Source organism: Choloepus didactylus, chromosome 5 (assembly GCF_015220235.1).
Source record: "Choloepus didactylus isolate mChoDid1 chromosome 5, mChoDid1.pri, whole genome shotgun sequence".
In the NCBI taxonomy this organism is placed as follows: domain Eukaryota; kingdom Metazoa; phylum Chordata; class Mammalia; order Pilosa; family Megalonychidae; genus Choloepus; species Choloepus didactylus.
This window is the reverse complement of record NC_051311.1, coordinates 50,016,902-50,033,581: the sequence shown is the minus strand read 5'-3', so window position 1 is coordinate 50,033,581 and position 16,680 is coordinate 50,016,902. Positions and strand designations below refer to the sequence as shown.

At 43.5% G+C, this 16,680-nt stretch overlaps 1 protein-coding gene across 2 annotated transcripts in view; it reads right to left on the bottom strand.

The window, feature by feature from the left end:
- The window catches only part of DENND2A (DENN domain containing 2A), a 143,211-nt gene extending 126,960 nt beyond the window's left edge, over positions 1-16,251 (bottom strand). Inside the window, exon 1 of one of the 2 annotated variants that reach the window (XM_037836022.1) lies at positions 15,983-16,251. The gene's annotated coding sequence lies outside the window, so the exon portion shown is untranslated. The remainder of the gene's footprint in view (positions 1-15,982) is intronic. The other variant, XM_037836021.1, reaches the window with a different exon arrangement.
- Positions 16,252-16,680: the final 429 nt, after the last annotated feature.

Below are 16,680 nucleotides of genomic sequence, written 5' to 3'. Positions count from 1 at the left end.
TCACAAAAGCCATATATTGTATGTATCCACTTATATGAAATGTCCAGATCAGGATCTATAGAGTCACAAGGTAGATTAGGAGCAGGGATATTTGGGGATATTTGGGAGTGACAGCAAAAGGGTACAGGGTTTCTTTTTTGGGGTGATGAAAATGTTCTAAAATTGATTGTGGTGGTGGCTGCACAACCCTGTAAATATACTAAAAACCACTGAAGTGTACACTTTAAATGAGTGAATTGTATGGTATGTGAATTACATCTCAATAAAACTCTTACCAAAAAAAAGGAAAAAGAAAAAGAAAGAATGCATCTAAGCACCTAGCACAGTACTGGGCACATAATAGGAAGTCAACTTCATTTTACAGATGAGGAAACTGAGGCATATAGCTGATAAATAGCAACGAGATTTAATAAGAGGTGCCTAACCCCAAAGCCCTTGCTCTGTCATTACCTCCTTACGTGAAATTTATTTAGAGAATGAATCTGAGGAACCAGGCTTCTTATAACACAGTGGTTGAAGCAAATGAATTCAAAATGGTTAAAGAATCAAAACACCTGTAGTAGACATGGCAGGCACAATGCGCAGCTTGCCTACCTCACAGAGTCCCCTTTCCACATCCAAAGGGTCACAGAGACTGACCACTGCCAGCCACGTTTGAACTCAGCGATCCCACCCCCAGGCCACAACTGATTGGCTCTGGAGGAATCGCTAACTCAAGTCAGGCCAATCAGATTTCACTCCTTGGGAGCTGTGGGGCTCGAACTGCAATGTATTTGGGCTCCCACCTCGTGGACCGGAAGCAGAGAGATGGGCTGAGGGAGAAAAGAATGATGATTATAGAAGGATGGCTTTGCACTTCCTGGATCCAGTCCACTCCTGAGGCCAGGACGCATTCCTGTCCATGGGTTCCACAAGACATCTTCATACCCTTTTTGCTTAAGCCAGCTCAAGCTGGTTACTACTTGTAACCAAAAGAGTATCTACTAACACAAAGTGTCACATTCAATCTATGTCCAACTAATTTCCCAAAGTGAAAAAAAGGAAAGCTATTGTGTTTATGAATGTTTTAAGCATGAATATGCATCCATCTGGCTGAAGCAGAACAAACTTAGCTGCTAGAGAAACTAAACCCCCCATTGGGTTTGTCTCCAGTCTGGGACCAGAAAACAGCCCCTACCGAGGAAGTTGGGTGTAAGCCCATCGTTCCCATCACACCATCAAGGTCAGAAAGAACAGCTCTCTAGAAACCCCTGTCCCTCCCCAAGGAGACTTTTCATGAAACTGGAAGTGCTGGGAACATCTGAAGTCTTAGGAAGGCCAATCTCATGACACCTAGGATTTCTGAAGAGCTGAACAGCATATTACAAGCAGGAAGTCCTGCACAACCCTTGGATGAAGTTGGATAGGACACAGGATCAGAAGGTGAGCGGTTTCATTCCTTCCCAATAAAACCCCACTGAAAAAACTCTGGCTTTATATTAGAATGATGAGAGGCCACTGTGGGTAAATGTACCCACAGGACATTTGTACTGTGTACTGTTTCTTCAGATCTTTTTTTAGTTCCATAATATACAAGAAACATGCTATTTGGAAAGCAACCCCACCCCCATCCCACCTTCCCACCCTCCCACCCCTCCCACCCAGGACAGGGACATGTTTACGAGCTTTGCATAGTCTGGAAGACCAGAAGGAAGAGCTGAGTTGACAGGAGGAAAGGGGTGACCCCATCCTTTTCCCATCCCTCTGTCTATTTATGGGAGTCATTTCCCTTCAGGAAATGCTAAGCTCCTTCTCCCAGGACCCTGTTGGGAGTGACGCCTGCACTGGCTGACCCAGCCTTTCACATCCTCCTCCAGACCTCAGCAGAGCTCACCCCTGGTGACCCAGTCGGTCACTGGGAACCCAGCATCAAAATGATGGTGTTTCTTAGAGGCCCCAGTCTGGTGAGGAAATTCAAAGAAGAAAAAATTTTAAAGATATATAATGACACTAGAAAAGCCTCTAGCACAGAGAAGCTCCCAAACATGAAGAGATAAAGGTGACAGGTAGGAAGGAAGAGCTGGAAATGAGAATACTGCAGCCTGGAGGTTTTGTGCCTCACTAGCATCAGTCACAGGGCTGGAAAGGGACGGGGCAAGAGCAGAACCACAGGAGCTCATCTAGAGCATTTGCCCCCTCTGCTCCCCTTTCCCTTCCCAGGACAACGCACATGTCTATGGAGAAGCTATCCTAGAAGGTACACATTCTTGAAGGTATTTCATCCTCTTTTTTTAATCTGCTCAGGAGCCAAGCTTTTCAGAACACAGATAGATTTCTGGGGTTAGTATGTTTTCTAGAAGTGAGAAATATTCTTCTTAGTTATTAGGATGCTGAGTTTTTTTGTTTTCTTTTTTTAAAACAACAAACACCATTTGCCCCACAGCTGCTAGGTAACATTAGCCACCACTCCTGCTAATGCTTTTTCTTTTTTTTTCTTTTATATAAAAAAAGTAATGTAGTGTTGAAAGCTCCTGTCTGCCCTGAACTGGAGAGGAAAAGAGACTTAGTATTAGCAGGTTAAAGGAAATGAAGTGGAAACTAAGGGTGAGGCAGAGGGAGAAAGAGAAGTAGAGACAGAGCTTCAGAGAGACAGAGTCTGAAAACCAAAGCAGCAGTGAGAGAACTGCACCTAAGGGGCCAGAGCCCCAGAGAATAAGAGACCCACCAGAAAACCCAAGAGAATGAGCAGGTGGCTATGTTACTTCGCATCTAGAAGCCTCTCCAATTCACACAGCATCCTTGTAATCAACTTTTTTGCAACTGAAATGTATATAAATGAAATACTATATCCAAATGCATATTGTGAACAAGAGAATAGGTAAAATGTCTTATTAGCAAAATTACTCCTGGGCTTCAGTGAATTAAGTTTTCCCATCCCACACTTTTGTTCATACTGTTTTTACTCAGTTGTCATCCTGCCTTCTCCCTTGTTATCATAGTCCTACCCACCCTCCAAAATCTAGCTGAAATTCCAACTCTTCCATAGAACCTACACAGGGCACCCCAACCCAAAGTTTTTGCCCCCTTCTCTGAATTTCTATAGCAACTATTATTAACTTATTTATACTTTAATATCTAATTAAATGTCTATAACCTTCTGTTATTTCTTCTATGGTTGGCTTAACTTGTTATTCACTTTTATTCAAAATTCCACATGTTTATGTTTTGACAGCCTCAATTAAACTGCAATCATGAATAAATGGCTAATATTGAGTACTTACAATTTGCTAAGGCCAGATTCTATGTGGAATATTTCATTTAATCCTCACTCCCACTTTACTCGTGCCTCTCCTTTACAGATGAGCAAACTGAAGTCTGCACAGAGGAAGAACTTGTCCCAAGGCCACATCGATGGTGAACAAATCCAGTTGTCAGGCTCCAGCGTCCAGGTGCTCAGTGTCTAAATGAGTGCCAAGAGGGCAGGTGCAGGTCTTCTACTCCTGGATACCAAGCAGGCACCCAGGAGAGTTTTATTACTTGATTTTATTTAAGGGACACAACACCCAGTCTCCTCTCTTCCCTCCTCTCCACCCCCTGCCTACCATGCACACTCTGGCACCAAGGCCCTGCCTGGCCATCACCTCCACCCTTGGTTGCCATTTTGTGACTTCTTTTTCCTCTACAGGTTTCCTGATGTTCATTTCAACCTGACCTCCCCAAACAGTCCTACTGAGGAGGACTGAGGAGGAAGAGCCACTCCGTGTGATCCGTCCTGGCTCCGAGGCCCCTGGAGAGCCCCGGGGCCTGTGCCTCCCGGGAGTGGACGCTCATACCACACCACGGGGCAGCCACTGTAATATACCTCGTTGGGAGACACACCTTCTCTGGGTCCAATGTTTTAGACAGAACACCCCTTAAGGTCACGTCCTGTGTCCTTCCTGGCCCTTGACTCCCAGCGCCAGCTGTGCTGCCCACACTGTCTTCACTTTCCCACCTCCTTTTTCCCTCTCGCCCTCCTGCTGTCCTCTTCCTTTCCCCCCACTCAAGCTCCTTCCCACCCTCTTTGGCTGGCTTCTGTTCTTTCTTTCCATGAGCAGAATGTCCAGGCCTGGCTCCTGGCCAGCACATTTGGACAAAAGGCAGCAATCTTAGAGGGACACGTCATCTCCCATCCCTGAAAAAGAGAATGGAGCTGGAGCCGCTCCTGTGGCTGTGTCCAGGGTTGGGGGAAAAGGCTTGGGAGATGGTGTGTCGCAGTGGTTAAAAGCAGAGGGCTTGAGTGAAGTCCCGAAGCATTCAACAACAGGGATGAACCTTGAGGATATTATGTTGAGTGAAATAAGCCAGACACAAAAAGACCAATATTGTATGATCTCACTAATATGAATTAAATATAATGAGCAAACTCATGGAGTTAATATCTAGAATATAGGTTCTCAGAAGATAGAATGAGGGTAGAGAATGGGAAGCTGATGCTTAATTTGTGCAGAATTTTTAATAAAGTTGATTGTAAATGTTTAGGAATGGATAGAGGTGATGGTAGCACATTCTAGTGAATGTAATTAACAGTGACGAGATGTGGATGTGATTGTGGTTGAAAGGGAAAGTTCAGGGTTGTGTATCCCATTAGAAGGAAAGCCAGAGGATAAAACATGGGACTGGGACTGTACAACAGTGAACCCTCTTCAGGGTGAAAATGTTCTAGGATTGATTGTGGCGATGAATGAACAGTAATATTTTAATATTCTTCCATCAGTTCTAACAAAGGTACTAGACCAATGCTAACGGTCAATAATAGGGGGATATGGGGGAGCAATGAAACTGGTCTAAAAACTGATTGTGGCGATGAAAGCGTAACTTTGAGATTATACTAAGTGCCACTGATTGTACACATTGGATGGATTGTATGGTGTCTGAATAAAACTGCTTAACTCCTCTCTCTCTCTCTCATTCCTGGCTCTCTCTCCTCTAACTTTCTCCTATGTCTCTCCTCTCTCTTCTCTCTCTGTCTCTCTCCAGTAAAAGAAAAAACTACTTTATAATAAAATAACTACTCCAGTAAAAGAAAAAAACAAAAACAAAAACAAAAACAAACAAAAAACCCCACTCATCTGTTGGATGCAGTCCATTAAAAAAAAAAGGAGAAAAAAAATTTTAATAAAAAAATAAATAAATAAAGCAGAGCGTTTGGAATCAGACAGACCTAGATTCAAATTCCACCACTGTCACTTGAGAACTGTGGGACCATAGGCAAGCTACTTTTCCAACCTTAGTTCTCTCCTCTCTGAAATGGCGACATTAGCACCATCAAAATTTAGACTGCTGTAAGGGTTAAATGATATCGCACCTGTAAAGCACTTGGCAAGATGCATGCCCCATAAAAGGCTCTCAACAAATGCCTTTTGTTATAAAGTGAACTAAACTCTGCCAAAAAACAATAATATAAATAATAATACAAGGCCCTGTGAAACAATATTATTAATAATACTATCTCCAAAACTCACCTGCAGGGCTGCTTTCCCAGTCTCACTTGTTTGCAAGTGTGGTAAAGCTCTAAAACACTCAGAAGCATATCACTGCTGTTATGATCTATAAAATAATCTATAAAAGTTAGTTTTGAAATCAGAAGAGGAGCTGGCCCCCTTCCCTTTTCAGTAGAGGGCAGGGCACAGCGGGATCAGCATTGGCTCTACAGTATTACTGGCTACAATGCCAGTTGTGAAAGGAGCCCACCCTCAGATGGGCGCAGCCTGCTTATCATCTGACTTCTCTCCCTTCCTGTCCTGTTTTCCAGCTCCTTATAAACTGAGGCCCTATTTTTCTTTGTTTACTACTTGGGTCTGGTGTGTGCAGGAGTTATGCAATACACTCATTTTTATTTAGCTAAGTTTTGAGATATGGGTAAATGGTCTCCCCCTTAGGATTTAATTTAGCTAATCTGAGCAAGCATTCATAGATTTGAAATTAATCAATAAGATTAATCAACAAGCTGAACATAGCACTCTGTGCAAGGCGCTTTTGGGAAATACAGAAGTATAAGGATACTCTTTATCCTTCAAACTAGGGATAAAAAATATAAACCCAGTCAACCAAATACCAACAAAAGATTGCAAGAACTGTTCAAGGCAAAAAGTCAAGATCAGTAATGTACACAATCTGAAGAGGAAATCAAGGAAAAAAATCCATTTACAGTAGCAGCTAAAAGAATCAAATATCTAGTAATAAATCTAACCAGGAATGTAAAGGATTTATAGACAGAAAACTATAAAACATTGCTGAAAGAAATTAAAGACTTAAATAAATGGAAGGACATCTCGTGTTCATGGACTGCAAAATTAAATACTGTTAAGATGTCAATTCTACCCAAAGAGATATAGTGATTCAATGCAATCCCAATCAAATTCCAATGGCCAAGTTCACAGAAATGGAAAAGCCAATCATCAAATTTATATGGTAGCTAAGAGGGCTTGAACAGACAAAACCATCTTGAAAAAGAAGAACAAAGTTGGAGGACTCATATTTCCTGATTTAAAAATTTATTGCAAAACTACAGTAAATCAAAACAACGTGGTCCTGACATAAGGACAGACATACAGGCCAGTGGAGTAGAATTGAGAGTTCAGAGGAGTAGAATTGAGAGTTCAGAAATAAACTCTCACACCTATGGCCAACTGATTTTTGACAATGGTACCAACTCCACTCAATTGGGAAAGAATAGCCTCTTCAAGAAATGGTGCTGGGAAAACTGGATGTCCATATGCAAAAGAATGAAGGTAGACCCTTACCTCACACCAAATACAAAAATTAACTCAAACTGGATCAAAGACCTAAATATAAGAACACAAATCACAAAACTCCTAGAATAAAATGCAGATAAACATCTTTAAAACCTTATGTTGGCAATGGATTCTTAGATGCGACCCAAAAAGCACAAGCAACAAAAGAAAAAAATAGATAAGGGGAACTTCATCAAAATTAAAAATTTTTGTGCACCAAAGGACTTTATCAAGAAAGTAAAAGGATGACCTTCAAAATGGGAGAAAATATTTGGAACCCATATATCTGATAAGGATTTAATATATAGAATATATAAAGAACACCTACAATTCCACAAAAAAGGCAAAAAAAAAAAAAAAACAATTAAAAAATGGGAAAAGACTTGAGTAGACCTTCTCCAAAGATAAATTAATAGCTAACAAACACATGACAAGATACTCAACACTATTAGCCATGAAGGAAATGCAAATCAAAACCACACGACACTTCACAGCCACTAGGATGGACATTATTTAAAAAAGCAGAAAATAACAAGTGTTAGTGAGAATGTGGAGCAATTGGAACTCTTGTACATGGTTGGCAGAATTGTAAAATGGTGTAGCCACTGTGGAAAATAGTTTGGTGGTAACTTAAAAAGTTAAACATAGAAATACCACATGAATTTAACTGGCACTTTCACTCCTAGGTATACACCCAAAAGAACTGAAAACGGGGACTCAAATAGATACTTTTCCACAAATATTCATAGCAGGATTTTTCACAATAGCCAAAAGGTGGAAACAACCCACGTGTCCATCAGCAAATGAATGGAAAAACAAAATGAGGTACTGTATATACATACAATAAAATATTATTTAGCCATAAAAGGAATGAAGTTCTGATATATGCTACAACATGAACCTTGAAAACATTATGCTAAGTGAAATAAGCTTGACACACATGGACATATATTGTATAATTCCATTTATATGAAATATCTAGGATAATCAAATTGATAGAGACAGAAAGTAGATTAAAGATTACCAGCGGCTGAGAGGAGGAAAAATGGGGAAATATTTCTTAATGAGCACTGAATTTCTGTTTTGGATGATGAAAAAGATTTAGTAATGGACAGAGGTGATGGTAGCATATCATTGTAAATGTAATTAATGCTGCTGAACTGTACACTTAAAAATGACTAAAATGGCAAGTTTTATATTACATATATGTTACCGCAATGAAAAAGAAAAAAAAAGCTCCCTCCTCTCCAACGTTTTTCCACTCCAATAGATGGCACTGGTTCAGCTGGATGGTAAACAGAGCACACTGGTCCCTTTTTGATGTCCTGGGAACTTGTTTATGTTTGTAGGTTGTCACAAATGCAGATGATGAAATGGACCAGATGTAAAGGATGACAGCTGCTGCCAGAGGTCAGGGATTTATACTTGGGGTTGGATGACTACACACTTCATTCCAAATTGAACAAATCTCACCTGCTGCAGCTTGGAGTGTGTAATAGAGAATCCCTCTGAGCCCCCAAAGAGCTGGAGATATTGTCCTGGTGGAGAAGCCCAGGGCACTAGGGAAGCCACTTTGGGAAGCTCTTCTCTGCCTTCACAGCCCCACACTGACCAAGCTTGTGGCTGAGGATCTAGACTCGCTGCAACCCAGGGGATGCAAGTTCTAAGTCTCAGGTGCCCTGTCTTCCCTGTCGGGTAACCACATCAGAGCTATATGCCCACCATCCCTGTCTGGCAACCAAATCAGAGCTATGTGATTTCTCCCCCAACTAATTCTCCCCTGACCATGGAGGGTGAGTTTGAATCCCGATATGCTTCATGATCCCATACAAATGCTCTGCTTGGTCTTCTAGGGAGGTTTGGCTTATATTTCCCAGGGACATGAGTAGCACAAATAAAATGATAGAAGTCTCTTGCTTTAGTGCTTTTAATTTGCTGGGAAAAAGGCAGTCAGTTATTACTTTCCCACGATGAAAAGTAGTAACTTGGTGAAAAGGAGGGCAGGGATAGTAGTGCCCAGTTCCTCTGATTCATTTAGTGTGAACAAGAAACTCACAGGCAAAACCAGGTTGTGCACCTGACTCCCTCCCCTTCTCTGGACTCCGGCCTCCACTCTAGGAGGGGGTGGGGACTGAGAAAGGCTGGGGGGCAGAGGAGTGGTACAAAAATAATCTCTGTGGTGTCAGTATACCTGGACCAGCAGGGAGAATGACTTAACCAAGTCCACCCCTCACCCACTGCCAGGGCACAAGCTGCAGTTTGCAGGGACAGTACCAGGTTAGGCTTGTTGTACCTCAGTTGATGGCTTTTATTTTTAGTGCTCCTCTTTATTTTCAAAAGTGTCCCAGTTTGTATGTATGGATACCCTATCCATTACATACAGTGGATTTGCAGAGAATTTACTGTTAAAGCAAATTGAACCCTTACTACATCTTTTCTTCTGAGAAGTGAAGAAATAGGAGGAAAAAAAAAAAGAGGCACTTTGGATTATTTCATAGTGTTGGCTCTTGTGTGTAACCCACCCCACCCATGCCAGGCTCAACCTACCCTATATGTGGAATTGTGGTTATATGGGATCAAGGTTATGGGAACAAGAAACTGATAGCAAGAAAGAAAATTGGGGCAATTTGTTAGATGACAATTGCGGTAGTTTTATTTTAAAATTTAAAAATGAGATTCCGATACAGTACTTAGTCTTAAAAAACTTATAAAATGCATTGCCTCTCTCCTAGGCCAACTCACATGAGTTCCCCAGCAGAGGAATGGAAACATTCCCTGTTCATTAGGCTCTGTTGTCACTGGCCTTGGACACTTTTTATTAGCTACTAGAATTAGAAGATCATGTGATGTTGGAGTAGGAGGATTTATTTCGGTGACGTTAGGTATAATTATGCAAAGTTAAGAATCCAGGAAAGAATTGCCAGAGAAGAAATTAAAAATAAGATTTTATACGAAAGCATCCACTTTTTCCTGAAAGAAACCAACAGCAACAGCAGCACATGAGCAAAGTCTTGAGCAGAGAAAGCCAAAATACAATTTACAGAAATCAGCATGAACAAAGCTGAGATTAACTACATAAATCATTTTCTATATTATAAGAAAGCTTTCAATTAAGTAAAAGGAAAAAAAAAAAAAAGAATGAGAAGGTCACAATGAGATACCATCCCACATCCACTAGAATGGCTACTGCTTAAAAAACAGAAAATACTGGAGAGGATGTGGAGATACAGGAACACTCATTTATTGTTAGCAGGAATCTAAATGGTGCAGCCACTGCAGAAAATAGTTAGTTCCTCAGAAAGTTGAGTATAGAACTGCCATATGACCTGACAATTCCATTCCTAGGTATATACCCAAAAGAACTGAACGCAGGGACTCAGACAAACGTCTGCACATTGATGTTCAAAGTGGCATTATTCAAAATTTCCAAAAGATGGACACACTCCAAGGGTCTATCAACCGATGAATGGATAAACAAAATGAGGTATATACATCGAATGGAATATTGAGCTGTAAAAAGGAATGAAGTTCTGATGCATGTGGCAACATGCACAAACCCTGAAGACATCATATTAAGTAAAATAAGCCAGATACAAAGGGACAATACTGTATGATCTCACTTCATGAAGGAAGCAGAAGTTGCATATTCATGAAGTCAGCAACCAGAATACCGATTACCAAGGGTCAAATGTGGGTGAGGAATGGGGAACAAATGTTTAATTGGTATGGAGTTTCTGTTTGGGTTGATGGCAAAGTTTTGGCAATGGATGGTGGATATGGAGGCACAACTTCGTATATGTAATTAACACTACTAAATATATATTTGAAAAGAGAAAAAAAGGGAAGTGTTAGGTTGTGTATGTTACCACACACAAACAAACAAAAAAACCCATAGAACTGTACATTGTAAACAGTGTGCTAAAGTTAATAGCGTAATTATAATACTGTGTCATGAATTGTTACAAGAGTACCACACTGATGCAGAATGTTAATCATAAAAAAAGTTCCTCATAGGGAAAACTCTGTGTGAGTTAATCATAGGGAAAACTGTGTAAGTTGTAAACCTGTAAATATTCAAAAAAAAAAAAAAAAAAAAAAGAATGAGAGAGTTATGTATGTACAACATGGAACTATTCTCACAAAATACTGTTACATTATATTATAATAGTAGGCTGCAGAACAATATATAGAGTATGCTTCCATTTTTGTAAAAATCAAACATATTATATCCAAAGAAAAGATCTAGAAGTATTTGGTATACATATGCCAAACAGTGATTGCCTCTGAGGAGAGGGATTCCACCAAGGGGTGAATTTTCATTTCATTCTTTTTTTGTATTGCTTAAATGTTTTACAGTAAACATAAACCTCATCATTTACATATAAATGCATACATATAATAGAAGAATAATCTTAAAATCTTAAAGTACATTTTTTAAGAAAAAATAAAGGAAATGCATTTGATACCTCTGCTAGCTAACAAGCCCTTCTGATAAAACAAGCAGCCCCACCCACAGGCTTGGGTGTCAGGAGTCTAGATTCCTGGCCTTCTCTCCAGCTCCCGCCCAAATGCCTGCTCTCATTTCCTTCTGAAGGGCAGCATGTAACCTTCCTGATCCCCACTACTGAGGGAAGGTAACCTCTTCCCTAAGCTTGCTGCAAGGGTAACTCACCCCTTTCCTCCCTAAAGCAGGGGGAAAAATGACAACTTCAGCCAGTTAGAAAACGGGGTCTCCGTCTGGACTGCAGGTCAAGGACAAAAGTGTCAAAGAGAAGCCAAAGACAAAACTACAATTCTGGGATCCAGCTGGTGACAGGCTTAATGTCTAGGCATACCAAAAGTTGATGGGATAAATGTTTGCCCAAGTCAGACACTGATTTTAACACCAAAGAAAAAGACAATCTGACTTGGGCTTCCCAATATATTGCTGCCTTTTTAAGGTCAGAGGCAGAGAATTGAGTTAATCATTCGCCTTAGTTCTAGGCACTGACTTTCCTCCTATAATTAAAGGACAGATGTGCCTGTTGATCTTTCTGTCAGTTTGCCAGCAGGGGAATTTAAAGAGACTTGCATCCATGTGGAGGCCATCTTGATTCCTATGGAGGAAAAAGCCCACACAGCCTCATGGGAGGGTCCATGTTTAGACACACAGAGCTGATGGCTGGTGCTCAAGGCCTGTTCCTAGAGCTATAAGGAACAAGCGAGCTCAGAGGCAGCTCTGAGGGCAGTGACATGCCACAACTCATAAGGGTTTGCACAACAAACCCACGAAAAAGCTGTTCACTAGAACACTCCAAGAAATACAATCCAGGGCAGCACCCGGGGAGGAACTCCCCACTGGAGTCTTCAGCAGGGTAAGTGCTAAGATGAACAGAGGAGGCTCCACAGAGCCTCAGCGGAGAGGCACTGAGAACAGGAAGAGACTGTGGGTGACACAAGGCCCTAGAAGGTGTCAGCCTTGGTCAGACACCCCACGGGCCCATGGGAAACAGAGAAGAGCAGATTAGGGTTCCAGGGATAGGGAAGGAAGTTGAGCCAACTTTGCCCCAAGCCAAAGATGGAACTATCTGCATAGTGTATTTGAAAGTTGCTGGGGAAGCCAACGAGCTTCAAAATACCTGCCCTACTAGCCTGTCAGAATTGCTGAAATTCAACCCTTAGAAATTAATTCCTTTGGCTTAACTTTATGCATGTTAAATTGCAAACTAATTCTCCCAGCTTCTTTCCAACCTAGAAGACACGAGTCATGGAACAAATACACTTGAGTATCAGGAGGGAAGTAGAAAGAGACCCAAAGCTCAGCACTCAAGAAAAACAAGCCTACATGGGTTCTAGACAGGAAAAAAAAAATGCTGAAGCTTTTCACAATTTTGGCTAAGCTACAGCACTGTACACAATAGTATTATACCAGATAGATCTAACTGAAGAAGCCTTGTAAGAATGCTTTTAGAATTTCTGTTCAAAAAATACTTCACTTAAATGTTTGTTACCAACTTCTTGTTTGTTATCTGTTTCTGTTTAAGATGGCTTTAGATCTTTGTGTTGAAGGCTGATTAGCTAATTGATTACATCATTATTAACAGGCTTTCTAATTTTAAATTCTATGGGGTCCTTGTCTTTGCTATCTGAGGTTTACCTCCCTCAATGTGATGAGTCCTTTAAGTGGTTTTTAAAGCAGACATTCTCCACCTTGGCTGTACCTTAAACTCACTTGGGGAACTTTAAAAAATACTGATGCCCAGGGCCTATTCCCAGAGAGTGTGATTTATTTGTCTAGGGTGGGGCCCAAGTATCAGTCATTTTAAATGTCCTCCCCCCAGGACATTTCAATGTGTATTCTAATGTGCATCCAAAGTTTTAAAAAATGTTAAGAAATTTCTTTAGTTGGGGGTCAGAACCCCACAACTACTCAATGTTAATTTAAGACATCCATCTAAAGTTGGCAAGAAATGGTTTAAACTTTAGAAAGCATGTTAGCAATCCATTGAGATTCTGCAGAAACGGAAGGGAAAGGGGCTGGCCAGGAGATGGGATTACAGAACCTCCCAGCTCTCAGCTGGCACTCCTTGTTCCTCTGTGCCTTCGGGATGATCCTCTGCAACTTTCCTTGTGTTACAACAAACAAAACCCCACTCTCCCTGAACTCATTTGGGAGAGGATCTCTGGTTTCCTGAGACCCACTTTTTCCTCACCCCCTTAGAAGCACACTCAACCCCAGTTTTGAGGGCAGAAAGACCCTCACCTAACCAGCCTGAGAAGTGGGTTTGCCAAACGGAACTGAATCCAAAAATGCTGTTCCCACTCTCCCCGCCTCTTTCCCCTTTGGCCAGAATTTCTGGATGCTGACCCTTCCAACACACTTAGTATTTGGACCGTCCCCACCTGGCTCCTTCTCCAGGCCAGAGTTTCAGCCCGCCCACCCATGGGCCATACTGTGATGCACTTCCTTCCTCCTTCAAGGCTGGGTGCGCTGGATGCTTTGCTCTCTATGTCCTGGACATAAGGGTCACATCTTCCTGTATTTGAGGGACCACTGTCTCCCTCATATACAATTCCATTCCCAGTCCTAGTCTTAGCTACCCTGGGTCATGACACCTCTGAGCTGATAACTCAGCCTCTCACAGAAATGCTGTATGTTCCCCAAGTCCTAATAGGGGGATGGTCTCCCATGAACATATTTTTCCTCTCTGTCACAGTTTAGGCTTTACGTAAAGTTTCACATGACAAATTCTCTTTTGAGTTCAATTCCAGGAAAAACTGTTCTGAAAATTAATTTGTATGCTTTCTGTTGTCCAAAATCTAAAACTACGCAATCCAATGTATTTTTGTTTATTACTAAGCTGCCAGAAAATGTAGAGCCAAATTGATTGTCCAAGTGTTGTAATCTGCTAAGTCCAGACCATTCGAGATATCCATTCCTTCTGCTTTGCTTTATTTTCTCCTTAGCTTTATTTAAGGAATTTATCCAGTGAATTTATCAATTCACTACTCGCCTCGTGTCCAATCCAGTCACCAGTCACCTCCTAAATATCTCTTTAATCCATTCCATCCTCTCCCACCTCACCACTGTCTTTGTCCTGCTCATCAGTGATTCCGCTGAATTCTGGAAGGCCTTGGTCTCACCTTCCTCCAGGCCTCACTCAACAACCAGAGTGAGTTTTTTAAGAAACAAATCTGATCCCATCACGTCAGTAAAATCCCTTTTCCCCCAGATCCTTCCTTCCCCTCTGGGCCCTGCCTGCCTCTACCCACTGCTTCACCACTCCGCAAGGCACACCCACCACACATGCAAACATGAAGTATCTCCGCACTTGCCTGGCCTGTTTGCTCTCAGGGACTTTGCACAGGTTCCCTCAGCCTGAAACAACCCTCCCCACTTCCTTTTCTTGGTCAAGAGGTTTTCAGGACTCAGTGCAAGCATGACCTACTCTGCGAGCCTTCCCTGAGCCAGTTGTTCCTGCTCGGGCTTCCCCCAGCTCTTTGGCATGCAGCGCTCATAGCCAGGCCAGACCTGCTGGGTTTTAATTTTCTGTTTGACTATCCATCTAGGATGGTATGTTCCTGGGACTATGTCCTATTCATCATGATGTCCCTATGCCTAGCACAGCACCCAGCATGCTGACTTGTTAAGTGAATGTACGCGTAACGGAAGCAGGCTCCAGATCTTCCAGAATAAAGACTGGAGGCCAGCCTCTCTGCCTGTCTCTTCATTACCCTTCCTCAAAAAAGTCTATTTGACCCTGACTTCCTCGCAGAAATCTAAGCGGCCCATCCTAAGCAGCCCACCCCAGAGACCGTTTTTGATATTTGATGATACGAGGAGAGAGGATTTTGTTCTTTTATGTAGGAACCACAAAGGATCTAAGAGTTTAATAACAAAATTACTCTCATTAAAAAATGAGAGTTAGGTGCCTATTAAAACCCTACTACCCTGGCCAGTTATTAAACGATTTCATTTAGAGCATTAATGAAGTCACATCCCTGAAGCGTATGTAAACACCAGCTAGAAGTCTGCCTGATCCTTCCCTAGCACCAGCTAATTAAAGCAGAGACACTGCACTTTCCTTGCTCAATCTATGCCCCCGGCCCCCAGAGGGCATTGCCCAGCTTCCTGTCCCAGTCCACTGATGGACCAAAGTTTCTCCTCCTTGCCAAAAACTCAGCGATCTGAATTCAGCTCTGTACGACCTTTCTAAACATGATTACATCCTGTGCTGTTAAGAGACTTCTCCTGGGCTCCATCTGCTCCCAACTCCATCCTTAGGGGCAGAAGTGGGAGAAATAAGATCATTCAATCATTCGGTACCTTCCTGCTTTCCCAAGGCTGCAAATCTTCACAACAGTGGCAGGGTCTGGCTGCACCCTAGACCTTTGAGTGATGACACCACATCTGCACCCCACCCCACCCTACCCCCACATTCACGTACCCTGGGACCCAGCACGGCGCAGGTTGGGTGCTCTGCTTCATTTCTGCAGGTTTCCGAGTCGCGGGAAGACGGCTTCCCGGCTCGCCCCTGGAACTTATCCCAAGGCCCCGGGAAGAACGGGCTAAAGCGCCCAGGCAGGATGGCGCCTCCCGGTCCACATGCCCACCCACACTGCAAACGTGGTCCTACGTCTCCAAAGAGCCCCTTCCCGATTGCGGGTTCAGTCAACTTGAGCCGTTCCCTCCCTTCCCCCCTTCCGTCCCCTCCACCGTCTCCCCCCGGTGTCTGGCCGGCCCCTACCTCCCCGCGGGCCGCGGCTCCGCGGGCTCCGGGGCGCATCTCGGGGGCGCCCGGCCGAGCGGGGGCGGCAGGCGGCGCAGCGCGGGGTCGGGCGGCGGCGGCCCGAGGCGGCATGGCCTGCACCCTCTGCCCTTTTGTTCGCGGAGCCTCTCACGGCCCCGGGCGAGCCGCTCGGCTCCTTCTCGGCGGCTCCATTGCGCCGCGCCCCCTCTCCTCGGTTCCCAGCCGCCCCCGCCCCTCGGCGGCGCGCTTCCCCTCCCCGCCCCGGCCGCCCCTCTCGCGGCGAGTTCACTCCGGCCTCCTTCGGTTTCCCCCTTTCCTCTTCCTCTCCCGGATCAGCGACTATCTCCCGTGACGTTACTCCCCCTCCTCCCCGCCCCGCGCCCCCCTCCCGGCCTCTCCCCACCCGCGCCTCCCTGACCCATCCTGACTCGGCTCCAGTGAGCTAATCCACAGCTGGCGGGAGCCGGGCTGGTTGCCACGGCAACCCCCCTCTCCGAGAGCTGGGTGGACTCGGAGGAGCTACAGTAAACAGGACCTTCTGCCGGACTCTTTCCCCCCTCGCCTTTTTGGGGGTTGGGGGATATGGCGCCTTAACTCTTTCTGTGCTGAAAACAACCGCCTGGCATTCGGTTAGTTATTCACGTGATGGCGCTCAGCCCTGGGCTGAGTCTTTGAGATAGAGGCACTGAAAAAGT